Source organism: Lissotriton vulgaris, chromosome 4_1, assembly GCF_964263255.1.
Source record: "Lissotriton vulgaris chromosome 4_1, aLisVul1.2, whole genome shotgun sequence".
In the NCBI taxonomy this organism is placed as follows: domain Eukaryota; kingdom Metazoa; phylum Chordata; class Amphibia; order Caudata; family Salamandridae; genus Lissotriton; species Lissotriton vulgaris.
Window position 1 is genome coordinate 888004628 of NC_141691.1, and position 21348 is coordinate 888025975.

The following is a 21348-nucleotide window of genomic DNA, read 5'->3' on the forward strand; positions in this document are numbered from 1 at the left end:
ACAAACTTTTTTCTTTGGAAGGCAGGGTAGGTCCTCGGGGTTCCTGAAGTTGCTGGCTGCAGGAGACACCTGAGTTTCACGTCTGCAGCTTTGAGGTGGGGACAGGCCGCTAGGTCTGGGACCCAGTCAGTGGGTGTCCTCCTCTTCTTAGCTTCGGTACGGCTGTTCAGTCCTTCTTCTTCTTTTATTCTTGGTCGTTGCTTGCCTGAGGAGGCAATGTTCAGAGGTACCCCTAAATACTAGTTTTAGGGGTTGGGACCAATAGGTCACTTCCTTGGGGTGGGTACACCCCCTATTAGGCCACCCTCCAGAGGGAGGGGGGCATATGCCTAACTCCGGTTGGCTGTGTCCGTTCATCTGCAAGATGGTGGGGACTGAGAGTTGTGCTTCATCTCACCTCCTCCACCTGAGGAGTGGGGTTGGCAAAGGTGGGCATACCTCCCTTCCTTACTTGATTTTCCCGCCAGTTCTCCCGCCCAAAGTGGGGGTCGGAACCGGTGGGGATCAGTTGCTGGAAGCAGCAAAATACCAGGGGAAGCTCACAAAGGTGGCAATCCTTTGAAGCTTCCCCTTCAGGGACCCTGCCCATCCTGGGAAGGAGGCTTGGCACCTAGCCCCAGGATGTGTATTGTTTCAGACCCCCGAGAGCAGCAGACTCTCGACCCAGGGGTTCAGAAACATGTCTGGTGTGGCAGCTGGGGAGCAGCTACTCAGCCTGGACACTAGTGTTAGGTCCTTTTTCAGGAGGCATCTCTAAGATGCCCTCTGTGTGTATTTTTCATTAAATCCCACACTGGTATCAGTGTGGGTTTAATGTGCTGAGAAGTTTGATACCAAACTTCTCAGTTTTCTGTAAACCCATTATGGTACTGTAGAGTTTGTAATGACAACTCCCAGCACCATATTCTCTTAATGGCATTACTGCACTTACAATGTCTAAGAATTGGCTTAGACACTGTAGGGGTACAGGGCTCGTGCACCTGTACCCTCACCACTGGTGCACCCAGCTAGAGGGGTGGCTGTTCTATACATGGGCTGTGGGTTGTAGGCATGTTGACTCTTCACTTTGTTCTGCACCAAAACATGCAGCCTGCAAAGGCAGTGTGTGTGTGTAAAGGTACATGGCCTCTAAGGGTGGCACAATAAGTGCTGCAGCCCTTAGAGGCTTTCTCTGGTCACAGAGCCCTGGGTAACTGTGGTACCATTTATCAGGGGCTGACCTGTGACCAGAGAGTGTCAATTGGGTTTTGTTTTTAATGCAGTTTTAGGTAAAGAACATAGGCCCTGGGTACCTGTTTGGCAGGAGCCCAGGGCACACTCAGTCAAAGTATATTAGCAATTCAGCAAAAAGTGGGGGCAACCATGTAAAAAGATGGTACTTTCTTACAATGGTCTATTCCATGTCTTACACATTTTTGTTTTGTTATGTTGACGTGCGAACCTGTAATACCTCACACAATGGAACGTAGAATTGTGTCAATGTGCTAGATTTAAAGTAATGTTTAAACGGAGTAAAACCTAATAAATTTAACTTGGAAAAAACACATTCCATGTACATTAGTGTCGCTGTTCAGCTTTGATGCCTTTGGACCTGGTTTACCTTATATAACACTGCAAATAAAAAATACAGAAGGCTTCGGCATCCGCAATCCAACTCAATAGTCACGAAATGGGGCGCTGAAGCCCTGCTTTAAGCTGCTCTGTCCCTACTTAGCATATCATCAACGCCATAGGTGTGGCAACCATACAAGCAATAGGAGCCATTATCCCAGAATAGGCCTTCGACCTTCCTTCCGTCACTGAGCCTCCAGATTAAACCAGACAGTGTGGCAAATGCTTTTGAAAAGAAGCCCTTCTGTGGGATTTACAAGTAAATGATCTTGTGGAAAAAAGTATTCTGGAACATATCGTGTTTGAGTGACTAATACTGTAGTACTTTACTCGGTCACTGATAAATTAGATACCTCATCAGTCTATTGTCTGGACTCACAAGAGCCTTCATACACAAGGAGAGCTGATCAGAGGATGAGGACCAAGTCCAACACAAGACAGATTGCCAGATTGAGTAAAGTTGGTGCAAATTCCACCTTTGTGTGCAAAGACAGACCACTATTCTTGGTATGGTTGTGAGTTAGTAGTAAATAGTGGTGTCATTAGTTGGGGATTGCTCTTGGAATGACACATTAAAATCAGGTCTACTCCATTAAGTGACAGATATCCTGCAGAGCATAACCATCATTTACGTGACTAATCAATAATCCCACGGTATCCTTTGCATTTTATTGTGATTTGCCTGTCCTTTTTGACTGTGGTGAGAGTGTGTCCTGCAGAGTGGTGGAAACTCTTCCATTGTTTCCAAATGGTTTTGTGGTTGAGTCCTGTGTAGCTCGCCAGGGCTAGTGCCACCATATTAAAAAGCTGATATTCAATTACACAGTGTGCCCAGCTTCATATCTTACAGGGTGCCTTTAGTATGTTGCTTCGATACAAGTGTGAAGTGTGGCAAGGCCCTCATTGATAATAAGACATTCTATGACTGCCCTTTGACATTACACACAGATGCTCTAGGAATGGTGAGAATCACAAGGGTATGAGCGTGAAAGACTGGTCTAAGGACATGACATTTAAGAATAGGTTTATCATATAGTCATGGAATGCAACGCAGCTTGACAACTTCCTGCACTGGGCTGCATGATGGAGTGAGAAGGAATGAACCATATCTACAAGATGTGACGCACTCCTGAATTCTCCCTGTGGCGGCGCACTGAATGCTCCCTAGTGCCAATGCAGGCACCCTCGGACCATTGTGCAAGTTTGCATGTGTTACAGGATTGATTGTTTTTGTGCAGGAAGATACACCTTCCTATACAAAAATAATCTTTTGAGGCATCACTCAATCAGTCAGGGGTTTATATAGCGTGCTACTCACCCGTGAGGGTCTCAAGGCCCTGTGGGGTGGGGGGAGGAGCGGCTCTGGATCAGGCAAAAAGCCAGGTCTTGAGGGCATTTCCCTCTCTTCTATGTGAGTTGCAGAATGCTGCACACGGATAAAGAGGTAATAGAGAGGAGAAATGAAGTAATTCCTATTTGGTACGCCTCTGTTGGGAAAGCATAACATTTTGATGCATTTCCAGGTCTTTGTAAATCTGATGGGAATGCGCCAAAATCCATAAGTGGATACATGGTAACACCCATGCTCCACTTATGGAACACCTTCCCAAAACAGATTAACTCAAGGCAGTGAATTGCACTACCTTCCATTACTCTGGATTTATTAAGCCACACAGAGCCACACAAGGTGGCTTTGTGTGGCTTAGTAAATCTCACTTAAGCCCTTGCGTTGCCTAGTGTCATCTTAATTTTCGAAGGGGAAGCGCACAGGCTTTGAAAATCTGGACTTTAGTATTGCTCTCTATACACCACCACTTTACTTTCTTCTCTCTTCTAGAGAGGGCTTCTGTTTAACTCCTTGCATAAGAATGTTGACAGCAGCCATCCTCATTCAACCCAGTGTATTTAAAGAGGCTTTTCCTTTGGATTACAAAATTATTTCTGGTTCAGATTTAAACTAATCCTTTTATTATTTGCAAAACCTCTCAGAACAAGAAAAATCCTCCCACATTGAGATACCTGAAGGGTGGTTCGAAGCTCCTTCTGACTAGTCAATGAGGAACATCATATTGTCCTGAACCAAAGGTACAGAATGATCAGAAATGGCCCAGAGTCAGGAAGGATTCTGCATAAACTCCTCTGCTGAATTAATGCAGCATTTGGGGTTCTGTGCCTGCTCTCCATGCACACCTATTCTCAGTAGAAAGGGAAAGCTTTTACTATGCACTGAGTTTCCCATCCTACACAGCCAGATTCTTATAGGACTCTTGACTTTATCTCTTGCTCCTTCATCTGCAAATCACAAAACGTAATGAGAGGCTGGACTGATCGTTCTTTGTCACAAGATATGCAACATGTAGGACACAGTAGGTCGTGACACAGATGGTACTTATGCTACTCACTTGGCATTAATTATGGTCTTGGGTAAATGTACATGTATAACACTGACAATGTTCTGTCACTGAGTTACAAAATTGTGGCCCTCATTCTCCTCCACATATCAACCACTTCCTAACAGATGGTATCAAACATTGCAAATGTAAATAGGCATGTGTCCCGGTACTATGAACTATCCCTTGAAATGAAATGAAATGAAATTTGATTTATAAAGTGCATGGCTGCCCGAGAGCGTCCCAGCGCTGCAGGACAAAGAGAAAACTGAAGAGGGTACTGTTAATTAGGGCTCATTGGGAAAGAGAAATATTTTAAGGAGCTTCCGAAACTTCAGATAGCTGGGTTCGGTTCGAATCATGACAGGCAGGGCATTCCAAAGCGTTGCCGCATTAACCGAGAATCGACGTCCCCCAGCGCGAGCCTTCCTCACTCTGGGGACAGTGGCCAAGTTTCCGAGGTCAGAACGGAGAGTCCGAGAGGACTTGTAGGGGCGGATCAGATTCCTAAGGATAGGGGTCCCCTCCTCTGAAGTGACTTGTGGGTTATGCAAAGAGATTTAAATGTTATTCTTTCACGAATCGGCAACCAGTGAAGAGATCTCAGTGCCGGCTTGGCCAAGGATCTTATTGAGGAGCCGGTAAGCAGCCTGGCTGCTGCATTCTGAACACGTTGGAGTGTGTTGATGGTAGCTTCAGGTGCCGCCAGAAACAAGGCATTGCTGTAATCCAGTCTAGATAATATTAGCCCCTGGATTAGCAGCTTCCTGGACTGAAATGGCAAGAGTGGGAGAACCTGCCGCACAGACTGGATTAGGCCATAGCATATGCCTGCTGTTTTCTTTGCTTGAGTCCTGAAGGTCAGTCCCGCTCGAACCATACCCCTAAGCTTTTAATTTCATCTTTCGGGCGGGAACATCACCCAGGCAGGGAGGCCAGATGGACTTAGGTAAGGATGTTAGTTGGTAGCCCAGGAGCATAAGCTCTGTTTTGGCTCCATTCAGTTTGAGCCGAGAGCTGGTCATCCAGGAATGTATTCCCAAAAGGCAGGCAAATAGATTTTCCGAGCACCTCTCTTGATGGGATAGCGAGACGACTAGTTGGGTGTCGTCCTCGTAGGTAACTATTTTAATCCCAAAAGGATTAACCACATCCTCCAGTGGGGCCATATAAACGTTGAAAAGGGTAGGGCTCAGTGAAGAGCCCTGAGGCACTCCACACTGGAGGGGGATAGATTTAGAAAGTGCGCTGCCTTCCCAGATCTGAAAAGATCGATTGCTCAAAAAATATGAGAGCCATTGCAAGGCCATGTCTGATACTCCCAATCTAGCGAGGCGCTGAATTAAAATTCCATGGTCCACCGTGTCGAAAGCTGCACTTAGATCCAGGAGGATCGCGACAGCAGATCCCCCTGAATCCAAGATCCATCTTGCCTCTTCCGCCACCGCTATCAGGGCAGAATCGGTACCTTGACCCGGGTGAAAGCCCGTTTGGGAATTACGCAGCAGTTTGTTGTTTTCCAGAAAGGAGGAGAGCTGCTGGTTGACCATTTTCTCTGCGATTTTGCTGAGGCCTGGTAACAACGATATTGGGCGGAAGTTGGCCAGGCCAGAAGGATCGAGACCAGGCATTTTTAGAAGGGCCTCCACCCTGGCCTGCTTCCAGCTAGGGGGAATAACACCACGGGTAAGGGAGGCATTTACAAGATCAGTTGCTAAGGGGGCAATGGCATCTAAAATCCGCTTGAGAATATACAGAGGCGCGGGAGCCACTTTTCATAGAGGACAGGACTTTACAGAAATCTTCCCTGGATATATGGGTGAAGGAATCCAGGAAAGGGCAAGGGATAGGGGCAGAGTGGTCATCAGAAACAGGAATTGGCACACTATATGTTAGACTGTCTAAACTTTTTTGAATTTTAGTGTAAAAAATGCCAGCTAATTGGTTACATCTTGCTTCTGAGCTCTCCTGCCTAATTGGGGGGAGGGTACCTTAAGGAGTTCTTTTACAATTTTGAAGGTTTCCCCGGATGAGTTCGAAGAAGTTTTAATTCTCTCTTCGAAGAAAGCCGCCTGGGCCTTTTTCAGGGCGGCTTTATAAAGCCTCATAGCGGATCGATATGCCGCTTTATTGTTGGACGCCTAGTCTTTTTGCCATATGCGTTCTAGTTTTTTGCATGTTTTTTTAAGATTTCTGAGTTGCATCGTGTACCATGGTGATTTAAAGACACTACTCTTCTTTGCTAGACTTTTTCTGGGTAGTACCATATCTAGGGAATTATTCAGCCAACTTCATATCCGACACTAATGGATCTGGCTCCAGCAGGGGAGCTGTTTGTTCAAGTGTCTGGGTCAGGCTCTCCAAGGAAAGTTTAGACCAAGCCCTCTCTAAGGTGTGAGGTAATGTGACACATCGTGGGTCCGTACAAGTTTTCCATGCAAACGGGACTAAAAGATGATCGGACCATGGGAGAGGGAGAGGGGGGCTGGAATCCAACTGAAAAATATTAGAAAATATTGGGTCAAGTAGGTGTCCTTTGGAGTGAGTGGCCTCTTTATTTATCAGATTCAGCTCGAAAGATTTAAAATCGAGCCTGAGATCTGCTGCCACCTTGTCATCGGGGTCATCAAAGTGTAAATTAAGATCTCCTAATATAATAAAAGTAGGTGAAGACGCAGCTGCGGCTATAGTAGTATCTACAAGTGATCCTATGAATTGTTTTATACAGCCCGGAGGACGATAAATGAGGAGACCTGTCAGAGAGTTATTAGGGGTGATTTGAATGATGAAATGACTACTTTCTGAGTCAGCTATGCAGCTATCTTCAATCCTACAGGTGAACCTGTCTTTATAGACTATGGCAAGCCCACCTCCCTTCCCATGTGACCTATGTTGGCATTGAATAAGGAAACCATCCGGAAGAGCGCTGGCTATATCGAATTCTGAGTTGGGCGATAGCCATGTCTCTGTTAGAAACAGTATATCAAGAATCTCATCCTGGTTCATAAGGTTAAGTTCTACCGTGTGCTTAGGTAGTGACCTGCAATTAAGAAGTGCCATGCTAAAGTGACTCAAAGCCTGTTCACCAGTTTTCTTTACCCGGGGGATTTTAGGGCACAACTTACATTGCCTGAATTGGCTATCAGACCTCTCAAGCTGACCGCACAGCGGGCCTACGTTTTGTCTTAGCTGTAAGAGCTCGTCCCTGGGGTATATCTTGCGGTGATTAAGGGGGACGGGCAGAGTTTTTGGCCCTAGGCCCGGTCGGGCGCGGACGGGCGCAAACAGGCTTGCCTCAGGCGCGCATGCTGCGCGGACAGGATGTGACGTTCATTTTATAGTGTCTGGGCCATCAATCGCCCGAGCACTAGTGCGCTAAACGTCTGCCTCTTCTAAGATGGCGCCCGAAGTCTGCGCCCATGGGGTAGCTGCCTGAGACCGAGCAGAGCCCTAAATCGGCCCCCGGTTCCCAAGTAAGCAAAGAGGAGGTACCCACAAATTCGGAGGACAAACTAGTCTAAGCACAATACATGATTTTTAAAATAAAGTAAAAGCACCAAAATGCGTGATTTAAAATAATAAGCAGCCAAGGAGCTGGAGCAAGGTGTGTACGCTTGTGTGTGCCCTGACTCCCGGCTTTTCGCCTCAGGAGCCCTAAGTTCTGCATCCTGTGATTTAAGGGTGCGGAAAATATAAGTGGATTTAGTCAAAAGGTATTTAAAACTAAACACTCCTCCTAAAGATATTGTCCTTTTGGCAGTACTGATGGCTCTTGACACATCAATGGACCTTTGCCACCCTGTTTAAATGGAGCTGGAACAAAAACATAAATCATGCATATATCATCAACTGCCAGATATTTAATGTTCAGTCAATGATGAGAGGTTGAGGACGTTTTCAAAACCTTTATTTATCTTAGAGATTATTTATTCAGATTAGTTCACCTTAAAGAAATATCAAATTAAAGATTGATTAGTGACTGCATAAATCAATACAAAGTATTCCATAAGGAAAAGGGTCATTAAACTAGCTAATACACCGAATCTACCCTAAAAAGAACCCATGAAGAGTATCCTTTTCGGAAAAGAGCAAGATCGATCTTCCCATAAAGAGCCCTTCTGGAAACTCAGCCAAGTTCCCCACAGTTGCAATGGCAACTGTCAAACTTTCAGTAAGAAGGAATGATTGCTGCAGTAGTATTGATCAGAAAATGGTTTGGATAAAGTAAAGAATGTTGGGGCATATTATCAAGCCTGGGCGATAAGATTATCGCGGCTTTATTGGCAGGAAACTGCTGATAAAGTGGCGATAATGGGCTTGATAATATGCTCTACCGAATTCCAATCGAAGCTCATGTTAGATGTCCTTCACATTTAACGTGAGCTTCGATTGGCATTCCATAGAGCATATTATCAAGCCCATTATCGCCACTTTATCGGCAGTTTCCTGCCGATAAAGCGGCGATAATGTTATCGCCCAGGCTTGATAATATGCCCCAAAGTTACCTTTAGCAATACCTGTTGGTAACATAGAGCAAGAATAGGAAGTGATTATCCTCCAGAGGAGTCATACGGGATCTCCTTCCCACTCACTTGGAATATATCATATAAAATCATACAATAAGGTAACACAAATTAGTAGGTGTCCCGATCTCTCCTTCAGTGAAAAATGCTCATCCGATGGTGCCGTCAACTTCTGTTGCTTCTTTTACCGATTCCCATGGTAAACATCCACGCCGGTATGTAGTAATACAATGTTGTATATGCTAGTAACATGGAAGAAGGTTCTCGTGAGAACCTTCCTACCTAAGCTCTATGTCCATTGTGAATAGAAAAAAAATAGCAATAATGTTCTGGTGAGGCATACAAAAGATATATCTAAACCATTATTTATTCTAACAGTCACAGCAAGGTTCATTGTTTAGAATAAATGAGTTAATGTGGAAGGATGAGGCTAAGAAAACATAAACTTGAAGTCAGCACATTCTTAAGCGAGATGCTGTTGCTAGGCAAATGTTTCTAAATAGACACCTAGCAAGCTAAGTGCAAGAGTGGAAAAATATGGCTTTTGGGCCTAACTAAAGGGGTACATTTCAGAATGATAGCCTGGTACAAAAAGTTTTTTTCTTCATGGTATTTTCATATATATTTATGCAAACTCATTTTCCCTTCGTTTGATCTACTTACACATTATTTGCAATATTAAAATGCACTTCAAAATGATTCTTTCATGTTATAAAGCAGGCACATTTTCCTACATGTCATTTCCTATGTGAACACATTTCTGCAGCAGTTTCAACACATTCTAAGGTGTAATTCTAATATGGTTTGCAAGATGAAATTTGATTTTAAAAGTAATTTCTCACAATTCGAAGGAGCAGAAAATAGCAGTCATCAGCCAAACATTATCAGAAGTATACTTCATTTGAGCCTGTTTCTGCTTGTGTAAGAGCTCTTCTGCAAGCTCCTATGACTGGGCTGGGGCAGGTTCTGGTGCCCAGTTTCAGTTACTGATAGAAGCCCGAAGGAGTATTCTCCTAAACACAACTGGGCCAATTCAGAAAGCCATTTACAAGTATGTGTAGTTATTCTGCCACAGTACTACTATGTGTAGTGCTAGATAATGTAGGTAGACATCTCCACCTATGCTATGCAAAATTAATTTTAGGGATTTATGCCTAAAATACACCCGTAAATTGACAAGCAGCAAATTTACACTTGTATTCTGAATCGTACATGCACCCACACCACACTTAGGGGGATGGTGACACATACTGCTACTGCTAAATGTAAATCTTCACTAAAGGGTTGCTTATTTGCATTCAGGTGGAGATTTATGGCTAGGTGCAGCCATAAATATCCATCTGTCCAGCTTGCCAACCTATCACTGACACAATAACAAAGACATAAATATTGTGCTGCCAAAATAGTGTGTCATAAGTATTGATCACAAAAAGTAGTTTTTCTATACATATAATGGTAAGCACAAAAATATTGAAAAAAAATATCGTTTCAAACTAACATTGAAACAGATATTAAAAAATATCATTTTCAACTATATGTGTAATTTAAATAAGTTAAACTTAAATATTTTAACATATAACACTAAAATAATGTAAATTAAATATGTTTAAATAATATTTATAGATATATATAATATTTAATAAATCAAACAAACACACACATATATCAAAAGTGTGTGTTTATATACACTTATATAATCTCAAACTGTTAAAAAATATATACATTTGACCTTATATTACATTTTATAATGATTTGTTAAATTTAACAATATAACAATCTTATGTATATCTCATGCAATCTGCAATCTGTGAGCGCCTATAGATATAAATGTGTTTTTGAAGTTAATTTTCGTAAAAACCACTGAAGCAATTTTCACCAAACATAGCAAAGGCACATCTGCGTACCAGTCCCTACAATTTTGCCAAGTTTGACGTAATTCCGTTCAGCGGTTCGGGCTGTAGATTTGTCAGACCGTCCTTTGGAAATGAACATGGGGAAAACACGTTTTGGGACACCCCTTTTTTCTCAGCCCCCACTTCACGAATCCCCCCGAAACTTTCAGGGAAGGAGCGCAGCGGAGCTGGCCAAAAGTTTGGAAAATTACACACAAATTCCTCAACCAGCGCCAGAGTTATTCCCAATAGAATGTTGTGGATTTCCTATGGTAGCCAATCCTAACTATAACTACCTACTGGCAACCGCCAGTAGGTAATATATATATATATATATATTACCTACTGGCTATCGCCAGTAGGTATATATAGTTAGGATTTTTTCCCTATGGGATTTTTGAAAATTCTATGTCTAATAACTTTGGCGTTTGTGGACGGAATCGGCTGAAATTTTCAGGAAAATGGCACATTTTGTTTCTGAGCAGCCCCTGAAAATTTGGTGGGGTTTCGTCATGGGGGGGCTGAGAAAAAAGGGGGGTCCCAAAACGCGTTTTTTACATTGAGTTTTCCATAGGGCAGTTGGACTCACTTTTAGCTCGAACGGCTGAATGGATTTGCACGAAACTTGGCAAAATTGTAGGGACTGTTAGCCCGATGTGCCTTTGCTAGGTCTCAATATATGTGCTTCAGTGGATTTTGAGAAATTAACGTTTAAATCAAGATATATATCTGTAACAGCGCTCCGGGCAGCGATCCGGTCCGCTTACTTTTCGCGTTTCGGAACTTTGCGCGCAGAAAGCTGATTGGCTCTCCGGTGTCTGTCAACATTCTAAACAGTCCGGAGCGGCCGCCATCTTGTCTCTCGGTAGGATCGAGAGAGAAGAAGAGGTGAAAAACGAAGGGGGAATTTAATGAAAGGGGGCAAGGTATCCCCCTCTTGACCCCCTAGGAATGTTGTTGGGGTTATTAAAGGGTCCCGTGGGGAAAAGAAAAAAAAATGATTTTTCACGGTAGAAGCGCTTCACGGGCCGCGAACTGGGCCGCAAACTGGTAGCGAAACGGGAATTCGCCATTTTGTGCTTCGTTAATTAAATTACTAGGTATAAGGGGGTGCGGGAGACGTATCCTAATCCCCTATGTTTCCTGAGGGTGGCTGAGGAGGCTGATATATGTTGATACATCTCTTCCAGCGGCTGTGCGTGAGCTTTTTTTTTTTTTGCTGCGTGACAGTCCGGAGCGGCCGCCATCTTGTCTCTCGGTAGGATCGAGAGAGAAGAAGAGGTGAAAAACGAAGGGGGAATTTAATGAAAGGGGGCAAGGTATCCCCCTCTTGACCCCCTAGGAATGTTGTTGTGGTTATTAAAGGGTCCCGTGGGGAAAAGAAAAAAAAAATGATTTTTCACGGTAGAAGCGCTTCACGGGCCGCGAACTGGGCCGCAAACTGGTAGCGAAACGGGAATTCGCCATTTTGTGCTTCGTTAATTAAATTACTAGGTATAAGGGGGTGCGGGAGACGTATCCTAATCCCCTATGTTTCCTGAGGGTGGCTGAGGAGGCTGATATATATTGATACATCTCTTCCAGCGGCTGCGCCATCTTGCCTTTTTTCCAATGCCACAATTTTGTCGTGCACGGCAGCCATTTTAGATGCCAGGCTGGTCCCAGGCTATCACCTACCCCTGCGGATGTAGTTTATGGCCCCAGCTGTAGAGAATTCAGACATGCCAACCCTCCCGATTCAGGCGTGTGACTACTGATTTCAGTGCTAGTCTCCCGCCTCCCGATTTCTGCAAGCAAAAACCCGGGGGCATTTTACGAACAACTAGCGATAATTTTTGTCTCTAACTTGTTTAGAGACAAAAATTATCGCCGCACATCGGCGATTTTTATCGCAGATAAACCTTGCTATTATCGCAGAAAAGTCAGCGATATTCATGTATTATCGAGCAAATGCTCTTAGCCATGTTATCCACCTCCCATTGGATAACATGGCTAAGAACTGCTCAGGGCAGGTGTTAGATTTTGGAGATATTCGCGCTTAGCGCGAATATCTCCAAAAGTTGGTAATAGGAGAAAGCGATGTTAGGGACTGTTTCCAGTCGCTAACATCTTGGCACGCCACTTTGCATGTTATTAGTGATCAGTATCACTGACATGCAAAGCGGGGCCCAAGATGGTCGCTATCTCCTTTTAGCTGTCACTAACTGGTGTTAGCGACAGCTTGGTAATAGGGAGATAATTTTATCTCCGCTTTCATGGCTTTTAAAGCCAAAAAAGCGGAGATAAACCCCCTTGATAATATGCCCCACGATTCCTTGGGGGTTTCAGCTGACAGGGCTTGGTATTGTGTTACATGGTAATTTTTCCAGGAAACGTCAGAGGGTCGATGCAGGAGTTCTAGAAGAGGTGATAAACCATTTAAGCCTCATGAACAAGCGCATGGTCTTTTAAAGATTTGTGAAGTACTCGGGGCGGCGGTGTGTGTGTGCCCTCTTTCAGGAGCGGGCGGGGGGCACTGCCAGCAACTTGCCAGGTCAGGTAGTGTTCAACACGTGCATCACCCTTTCTCTGCCTGCTATTGCGCTCCATGCTTCGGAAAGGTAAGAAAAAGAACGTGCATTTGAGTTTGAAATGTCCGATCCTGCAGCAGCACACTTCCAAAGCCCACACATGACAGTAACCTGATTCAAGGCCCTATTCACCCGTTTTTAAAAAAATAGATAACACTCCAACAAAGTAAGATTATAAAACTTTATTAACTTTTAAATATAACGAACGGAACAAAAACTAAAAACATTTAAACATTTTTCAACTCAAAAAGCAACAATGGTTAGAAGCTGTCTTTTGTGCGAATAGTCCCAAGGCAGCACAACGTGCAGAGTTCTGGACGGCACCCAGGTGATGTCGCCTGGGTGCCGCACTGGTTTTGGGATCCTACAATGCAGCACAGAAAAACAGCGTGGGGCGTCCCGGGTGGTGCGGGGGGAGGCCTCGTCAGTAGCGGTCTGTTGTGCGAATAGTCCCAAGGCAGCAGAACGCGTTGAGATGTTGATGGGACTGTGTCCAGTGTCCCATGGCTGACACAACATGTACGACAGGCACCCAGGTGATGTCCAGTAAACTGCCGCACTGGTTTTGGTATCCTACAATGCTGCTCCGAAAATTGGCGTGCGGCGGCCTGGGGGGGGGGGGGCGTGGGGGAGGCGGCGTGAACGGGCCTCCCCAGGTGGCGGCCATCTAGCTGAGTTGCGCCCGCTCTTGCGGCTACAGCGTCTCGCTCACCATGTTGTTGAGTTGCGCCCACTCTTGCAGTGCAGTGCAGCGATAGGCGGCTGCCACATGGCTCTTAAAATGGCGGACGGCTCCTCGGTTTTGGGCCTGGTCCACTGAAATGGCCCTGGGACACCTTGGAACTCGGACGCTTGCCTGCTAGGGCTTGGGCTCCATTCTCGAAAAGCGTCCCCTCAGCCGTGAAGATTCTACAAAAGTCTTGGGGGCCCCGACTCCCGCAGGCTTCCGGTGGGGAGCGGCTGCCATGATTGCTCGCGGAATGACCACGACGGAGCCACGAGATGGTGGTGCTCTCATGCTGACGCCAGCTTCAGTCTGAATGATCCAGAAACAAGGTGGGGCTTTCATCGTTCTAAACCAATGAAAAGTGTTATTTTTAGGTCATATGACCAAGACTTCCATCTTTAGGAAACCAAAAGTAAAATGAACCAATGAAAAGTTTTATAAACAAGTCACATGACCTGTTATGCGGCATAGGGCTACAAAAAGCGTAGAAAATCCGTTGGCACGTGAGGCAGCGTCAGTAGCGGACCGATGTGCGAATAGGCCGAAGGCAGCACAACGCGCCGAGATCCGGATGGCACCGAGGTGGTGTCCAGCAAATTGCCGCACTGGTGTGGCCATCCTACAATGCTGCGCCGAAAGACGGCGTGTCCAGCTGAGTTGCGGTCACTGTTGCGGTACAGTGACTCGAACGCGCCGAGATCCGGATGGCACCGAGGTGGTGTCCAGCAAATTGCCGCACTGGTGTGGCCATCCTACAATGCTGCGCCGAAAGACGGCGTGTCCAGCTGAGTTGCGGTCACTGTTGCGGTACAGTGACTCGAACGCGCCGAGATCCGGATGGCACCGAGGTGGTGTCCAGCAAATTGCCGCACTGGTGTGGCCATCCTACAATGCTGCGCCGAAAGATGGCGTGTCCAGCTGAGTTGCGGTCACTCTTGCGGTACAGTGAGTCGAACGCGCCGAGATCTGGATGGCCCCGATGTTGTGTCCAGCAAGTTGCCGCACTGGTGTGGCCATCCTACAATGCTGCGCCGAAAGTCGGCGTGGGGTGCCCCGTTGGCTTATGAGGTGATGTCAGTAGTGGACCGATGTGTGAATAGGTCGGAACCAGCACAAGGCGCCAAGATCCGAATGGCAAGTCCTGGATGTTGAGTGCCTCAGTTGAGAGTTCTGAGCAGTGCTTGTAAGACTGTCTGAAGCTTATTTGCACCTGCTGCAGCTTCACTATTGCCCTGGTGTGGCCAAAGGTCGCACATGACATAGGCGGCCGGCTCCCGAGGTCCGGCGGAACTTTTTGCCTTTTCCTTTCTGCTTCTTTTCCTACAATCCGTTTCATCTGAAGACACGACCAGGTCCCTGAATGTGTGCAGGGGGACGCTATTGATTAAATGAAAATGGCGGATTGACACAAAGCTGACTCAAGCGTTACTGTTGATGCTATACAGACAAAAAATGGTTTTCAGTTTGTACATTCTTCAGGTTTTTTTTTTCCATCCAAGTCTGATTGAGAGTTTGTAGAAAAATGGCTTCAGATTTTCCACATACTACTCTTCAACATTCTTCCTAAATGTAACAATGTGAAACTCACTAGGAGAACGGCTGTTTCTGTTTCCTTTCAAAATGCTGCCAACAATATTTTCTGAATGGAAGACACCATCTTGTAGCATAAAGGGCCGAAAGGGGTTCTGGTCTGGCCGATGGTTGGTGGAGACATTTTGACTATATCTTGGACCTGCCCGGCCTCGCCCAAAATGGCGCCGGTATAAATGGGACTCGTAACTCCTTGCCCGCAAATGTATATCTAGAAAATTTTATTGTAAGTGGCCCTGTCGTATTTTAATTACAAAATGTACGTCCACCGATTCCGCAACTGTTAGACACCTTTGTTCTTGCAACCTAATGGCCCGCTCGTTACGTTCTTCTACAGTGTAAATGTCTCCTCATCATATACGATTTCAGTTTGCTCCGTGGCCGGCCCACGTGGTTATAGGCCCGTATTTGTATACTGACATTTTCACAATAAAGGTTTTTAAAACAAAACACGGTAGTAGTATTTACATTGGTAAAGTTTTTACTTTTAGTCACTGTTTTCGAATCAGTAAAAGGCAAGTGAAATAAAGCAGTCCAATTACATGACGGATAAAAGGTATAATATGTAGGAACGCAGTAAAGATAAATGGTCAAGGGCAGTTGTGTTTTTCATGTCTGCAACATAAAGTGATCGATAAGAATCTGATAATCAGGCGTATCGGCGACTAAGACAGCAGGCCGAATCTCTTTTACTCAACGGCTCCGTCATGGAAGGAAGAAACGCCCTTTTTCTCGAAAAAGGAATATATTTTACTTGCAAGACAGTTGTAAATTTTCCGGGAAAGTACATTAGCCTGGAATATTATAACATATGTTTGAAAAAAAAATATTGTTTGAAAACAATAAAAAGCGTAATTTTTAGGTCATATGATCAAGCTTTTCATCATTAAATTAACAAAAGTAAAATGAACCAATGAAAAGTTTTATTAACAAGTCACATGACCTGTTATGCTTACGTTACGCGCTGCGCGCCGCGCGCCGCGCCTCGGATCACTTCCGGGTGCGCTAACGCGGCGTGTCATAAAACGCATTACGCGACAACGTAGGTCAAGAATATAGTCAAAATGTCTCCACCAACCAGCGTTCGGAACACAACCCCTTTCAGCAGTCCAAAAAGTTCTGTTAAATGACAACAGAGGGGACAGGCAACAAGAACCATCAGTCAAAGAGGAGAGGGCAAGTTCTTCTCTTCCGGGTCATGTTGGGGCGCTACCGGAACTGATCGAATTGGTAGTCTACAGTGTTTCTGGATGTTTCAGACTAAAGCTGGCGTCAGCATGAGACCACTACCATCTCGTAGCTCTGTCGTGGCCATTCCACGAGCAATCATGGCAGCCGCTCCCCACCAGAAGCCTGCGGGAGTCGGAGGCCCCCAAGACTTTTGTAGAATCTTCACGGCTGAGGGGACGCTTTTCGAGAATGGGACCCAAGCCCTATCAGGGAAGCGTCCGAGTTCAAAGGTGTCCCAGGGCCATTTTAGTGGACCACGCCCAAATCTGAAGAGCCGGCCGCCATTTTGAGAGTCCTGTGGCAGCCGCCTATCGCTGCATCGCAAGAGCGGGAGCAACTCAACTACATGGTGAGCGAGACGCTATAGTCGCAAGAGCGGGCGGTAAACAGCTGAATGGCGGAAGAGGCACAGTGTAGCAAAAGTGGGCGGAATGGCAACTGAAACGGTAAAGGGGCGCCCCACTACAGCGTGTCTTCAGGTCAAACGGATTGTGGGACAAGGTCCAGAATGGAAGAGTCATCAAAAGGCAAAAAGTTCCGCCGGACCCCGGGAGCCGGCCGCCTATGTCGGGGGCGATCTCAGGCTACACCAGTGCTATAAGACTTGGGGAGGGTGTCGGAGCCAAGCGTCTTCTCCGAGTCCATGGCCATCACACCGCCCCTCAGGGGCCTCCGTCAAGCTGTTTAGGAAGGTAACATATCACATTGTTTTCTAATGCAGTCAGGTCCACAAACGACACTCACTTACTTTGAGAATAGTGAAGCTGCAGTAGGTGGAAATAAGCTTCAGACAGTGTTACAAGCACTGCTCAGAACTCTTAACTATGGCACCCAACATCCAGAACTTATGCCATTTGAGAATGGCAGTGACATCGAAGCAACTCAGGGACCAAAACCATTAACGTACTTTCACGTATGAAAATCTTACTTGGGGAGGGGGCAGGAGCGAAGCGCCCCCTCCCAGTCAGCGCCACCACACCGTATGTTGAAAATTTGAAGCCATCGTTCTACAAAGTCAACCAAACTTGGATTGAAAAATCTAGAAAAATGTACAAACTGAAAACCAGTTTTGGTCTGCATAGCATCAGTAGCAACGCTTGAGTCAGCTTTGTGTCAAGCCGCCATTTTGATTCAACAAAGCACAGGCATTGAAAAAGGCTCAAACTCAGAACTCTGAACTATGGCACCCAACATCCAGGAGGTTGCCATCCGGATCTTGGAGCCTTGTGCTGCTTTCGACCTATTCACACATTGGTCCACTACTGACATCATCTTATAAACCAACGTTATGTAAATAGTTTTTTAATAAAATGTTTTACCCTGTTTCTTTGCTGGTGTGTTGTCTATATTTTTAATATTTGCATAGGGTTTGTCGTTATTTTGTGCGGGATGGGTGATGGAGCCGAGCTGTCTTGCAGCCCTCATGGTGTGGAGCTCAGTTCATCTCACTATTTTCGTATTTCTCATGAAGGGTTGTTCCTAATATTTCTATTTTAGCGAGGTCAAAAAGAGATCCAATTAGTGGCCTACTGATTTTGCTCGATTACTTTTATTTTTTTACACGATTTTTCACTATCTGCAAAGACTAAACAGAGTATTGCGACTTTGTGCTTGTTTGTAAATAGAGAATGATCCAAAGAGAACCAATTCTAAAACAGTAAATGCTTGGACAACAATCAATCAAATGGAGAGACAAGCAGGCACGACGGATTACAACGGGGGTAAAGGCCTGCGTTAACTACCCTTCAGTATCTGCAAAGAGAGAGTACTACTAAGACAAAAGAGGGGAGGGGGGGGGTGCAGCGTTCAAAGCACATCAGCGTGCATAAATACGAAAATGTTTTTATCTATCACGTACTTGACATTTTAAAGCTTTTCATATTTGCTATTAAAAAACCAATGAAATTCACAGAAAAAACCATAGGTTATAGTGGATATATAGTTAGGAATTTGCATTTACAAAACCTTGAAAATTCAATGAAAAAACCATTGGTTTTAGGCCATATATAGTTAGGGATTTGCATTTACAAAACCTTATTTTACTCGCATAAAACCATTGAAATTCCATATATAGTTATAAGCGCTAACTATATATCGCGCACCCGCAATCCACTGCTGATGATGTCACATATTACATCATTCATGACATGGTTAGTGACATCACTGATGACATCACTGATGACATCTCAAATGACATCACTGATGACATCACTGAAAACATCTCATTTAACATGACTGATAACATCACTGATGATATCATTCATGTGATAATACGATGAACCTCTTCAGACTCTAATATAACCTTAGATACAATCAGTGTAAACAGACACTCACAGACTGTCACTCATCCATGGAGTTACTCACACACCTAGTCAGTCATGCAAAGAATCAATCACACCTCCATTTCCTCAACTATACAGTTATACAAACTTTACTTATTCAAACATATACTAACACATATTTACTCTATTATACAATCCCTGATACAAGTTCACAATGATCCATACAGCCACTCACACATTCACTGGCTCTTATGCACAGTTATTTATATATGTCAACTCTCACATGTACTGTGTTTTACATATGTACTTACTTTGACATGTAGCACTGAGATATCCATTCACTCACCAATACACTCATGCACACAGTCAACCGCCCATACAGCTGTTTCCACATGCACTTTTGAAACCATACATCTAGTGAATCAACTGCTCACACATCTATGCACAGAGTCACACACCTCCCAGCCACCCACACACACACTCAGTATCCCATACAAATACTTGGGCAACCAATCAATAACCCATATAGTTACTCATATAGCTACTTATCAACACATGCAACAGTTTACAGAACAACAGACATAATGATGCACAAATTAAGACAGTTTAGTCACTAACCCATGCACTCAGTGAGACACATTTAATCACTCACTCATACAGTCAGTCATGCACCTACTAAATCCTTCATCCAGACACTTATATATCCACTCATTCTTCAATATGTAAGAGATATTTTAACTTTACAGAAACATACAGTCACTGGATGTTGTCATCAGTGATGTCATCAGTGATGTCATTTGAGATGTCATCAGTGATGTCATCAGTGATGTCACTAACCATGTCATGAATGATGTAATATGTGACATCATCAGCAGTGGATTGCGGGTGCGCGATATATAGTTAGCGCTTATAACTATATATGGAATTTCAATGATTTTATGCGAGTAAAATAAGGTTTTGTAAATGCAAATCCCTAACTATATATGGCCTAAAACCAATGGTTTTTTCATTGAATATATATATATATATATATATATATATATATATATATATATATATATATATATATATATATATATATATATATATATCAATACAAAAAATTTAAAGTATAACAAATAAACTGAAAAATAATTCAAATATTTCCAATTTAATTATACATAAAAAGTAAACAGTATATAAAAATATGATATCTTAAAAATATCTTAAACATTATGTAGCCATATATATACAAAATGTAAATTCAAATACATGGGGGCATGTTTTTCCCCTAGCTACACCTATTTGCACATTGGGTTCTGGGAAAAACAGGTCCTTGGGGTGATGTTCGCTGATACTGTGTCTAATCATTATGTGCGCTGGTACCGCTACATCGACGATCTGCTCATAATTTGGAAGGGCACTGATGAGAGTGCCCTCCACTTTATAGAGCAGATCAATATCAATAGCCTGAATTTGCAATTAACCGGCCAAGTTAGCAGGGATTCCATTTCCTTTTTGGATGTTGAAATAATTGTTGTCAGCAGCTGATCCAGGGTCACTATAGAAATTCTGTCTCTCTATAAGCACCAATCTCTACCTAATACTCACCATACTAATCAAATCTTAAGGCCCATACACCCGAGACAGAAAAGTGAGCAACTGAATCATGTGGCCTAATTAATCACACTATCCAAACAAATTATGTACATTATATACAACTGCAGTATAACAATTTATTCATAGGTATTCAAGAAAATCATTTAATTAGACCACTTTGGTCAATGGATTAACTGATGGTAACGACTAAATTATTCAAGACCAGCTTGATGTTTTAAGTCTTTTATTTTTAAGGTTTCAAAGTTTCGGTTTCAAACTCTTTATTAGCTCATTTATTAATTGCAAGAATTTTTATTAAATCAGTATTATCCATTAGTTTATTGGCACAAAAGTCTGGCACTTAAAAATTGCACAAAATCAATGAATTAAAATAAACATCAACCCTATTTCCCTAAGTTAAGCTTTCTGACCTGTAAAGAAAATGACATTCAGAAATGCATAAGGTTTTCTTACGTGTCCAAGGAAAATCGGACAGCACTTCGCCCTCAGGAACAGTCAGCTCGGCTCCCCTCAATGGGCTAAGTTTTTATACCTTTCAAACTCACTAATCTAACTAAAAAGTAATATTTCAAGAGTCCTTAGGCAACCTGATTGGCTGCTGATCGTCAGGCCATCGAGAACCACCGCTTCAGAATACCATAACGTCACTTGTCATTGTTCTTTAACGTGAAGCGACACCAGCTTCCGAAGATTTGAAACATTATACTAAAAAGTTCACCGTTTCCTCCAGAGCTAGGCCAAACTGCCTCTGGTCACTTCCTTAGCCTTGGAATAATATCTTTTCAGAGCACATCACACACAAATGTCTTTGTTTGAGCTTCAGTTTATTCAGAGAAATATTTTTGTGAAAAAGCTTCAACATGGCTGTGCTTGGCTCCTCTCAGTCAGGCTAAGCAACGCTCTCCAAAATTTCACAGGCCTCAAGCCTTTCACA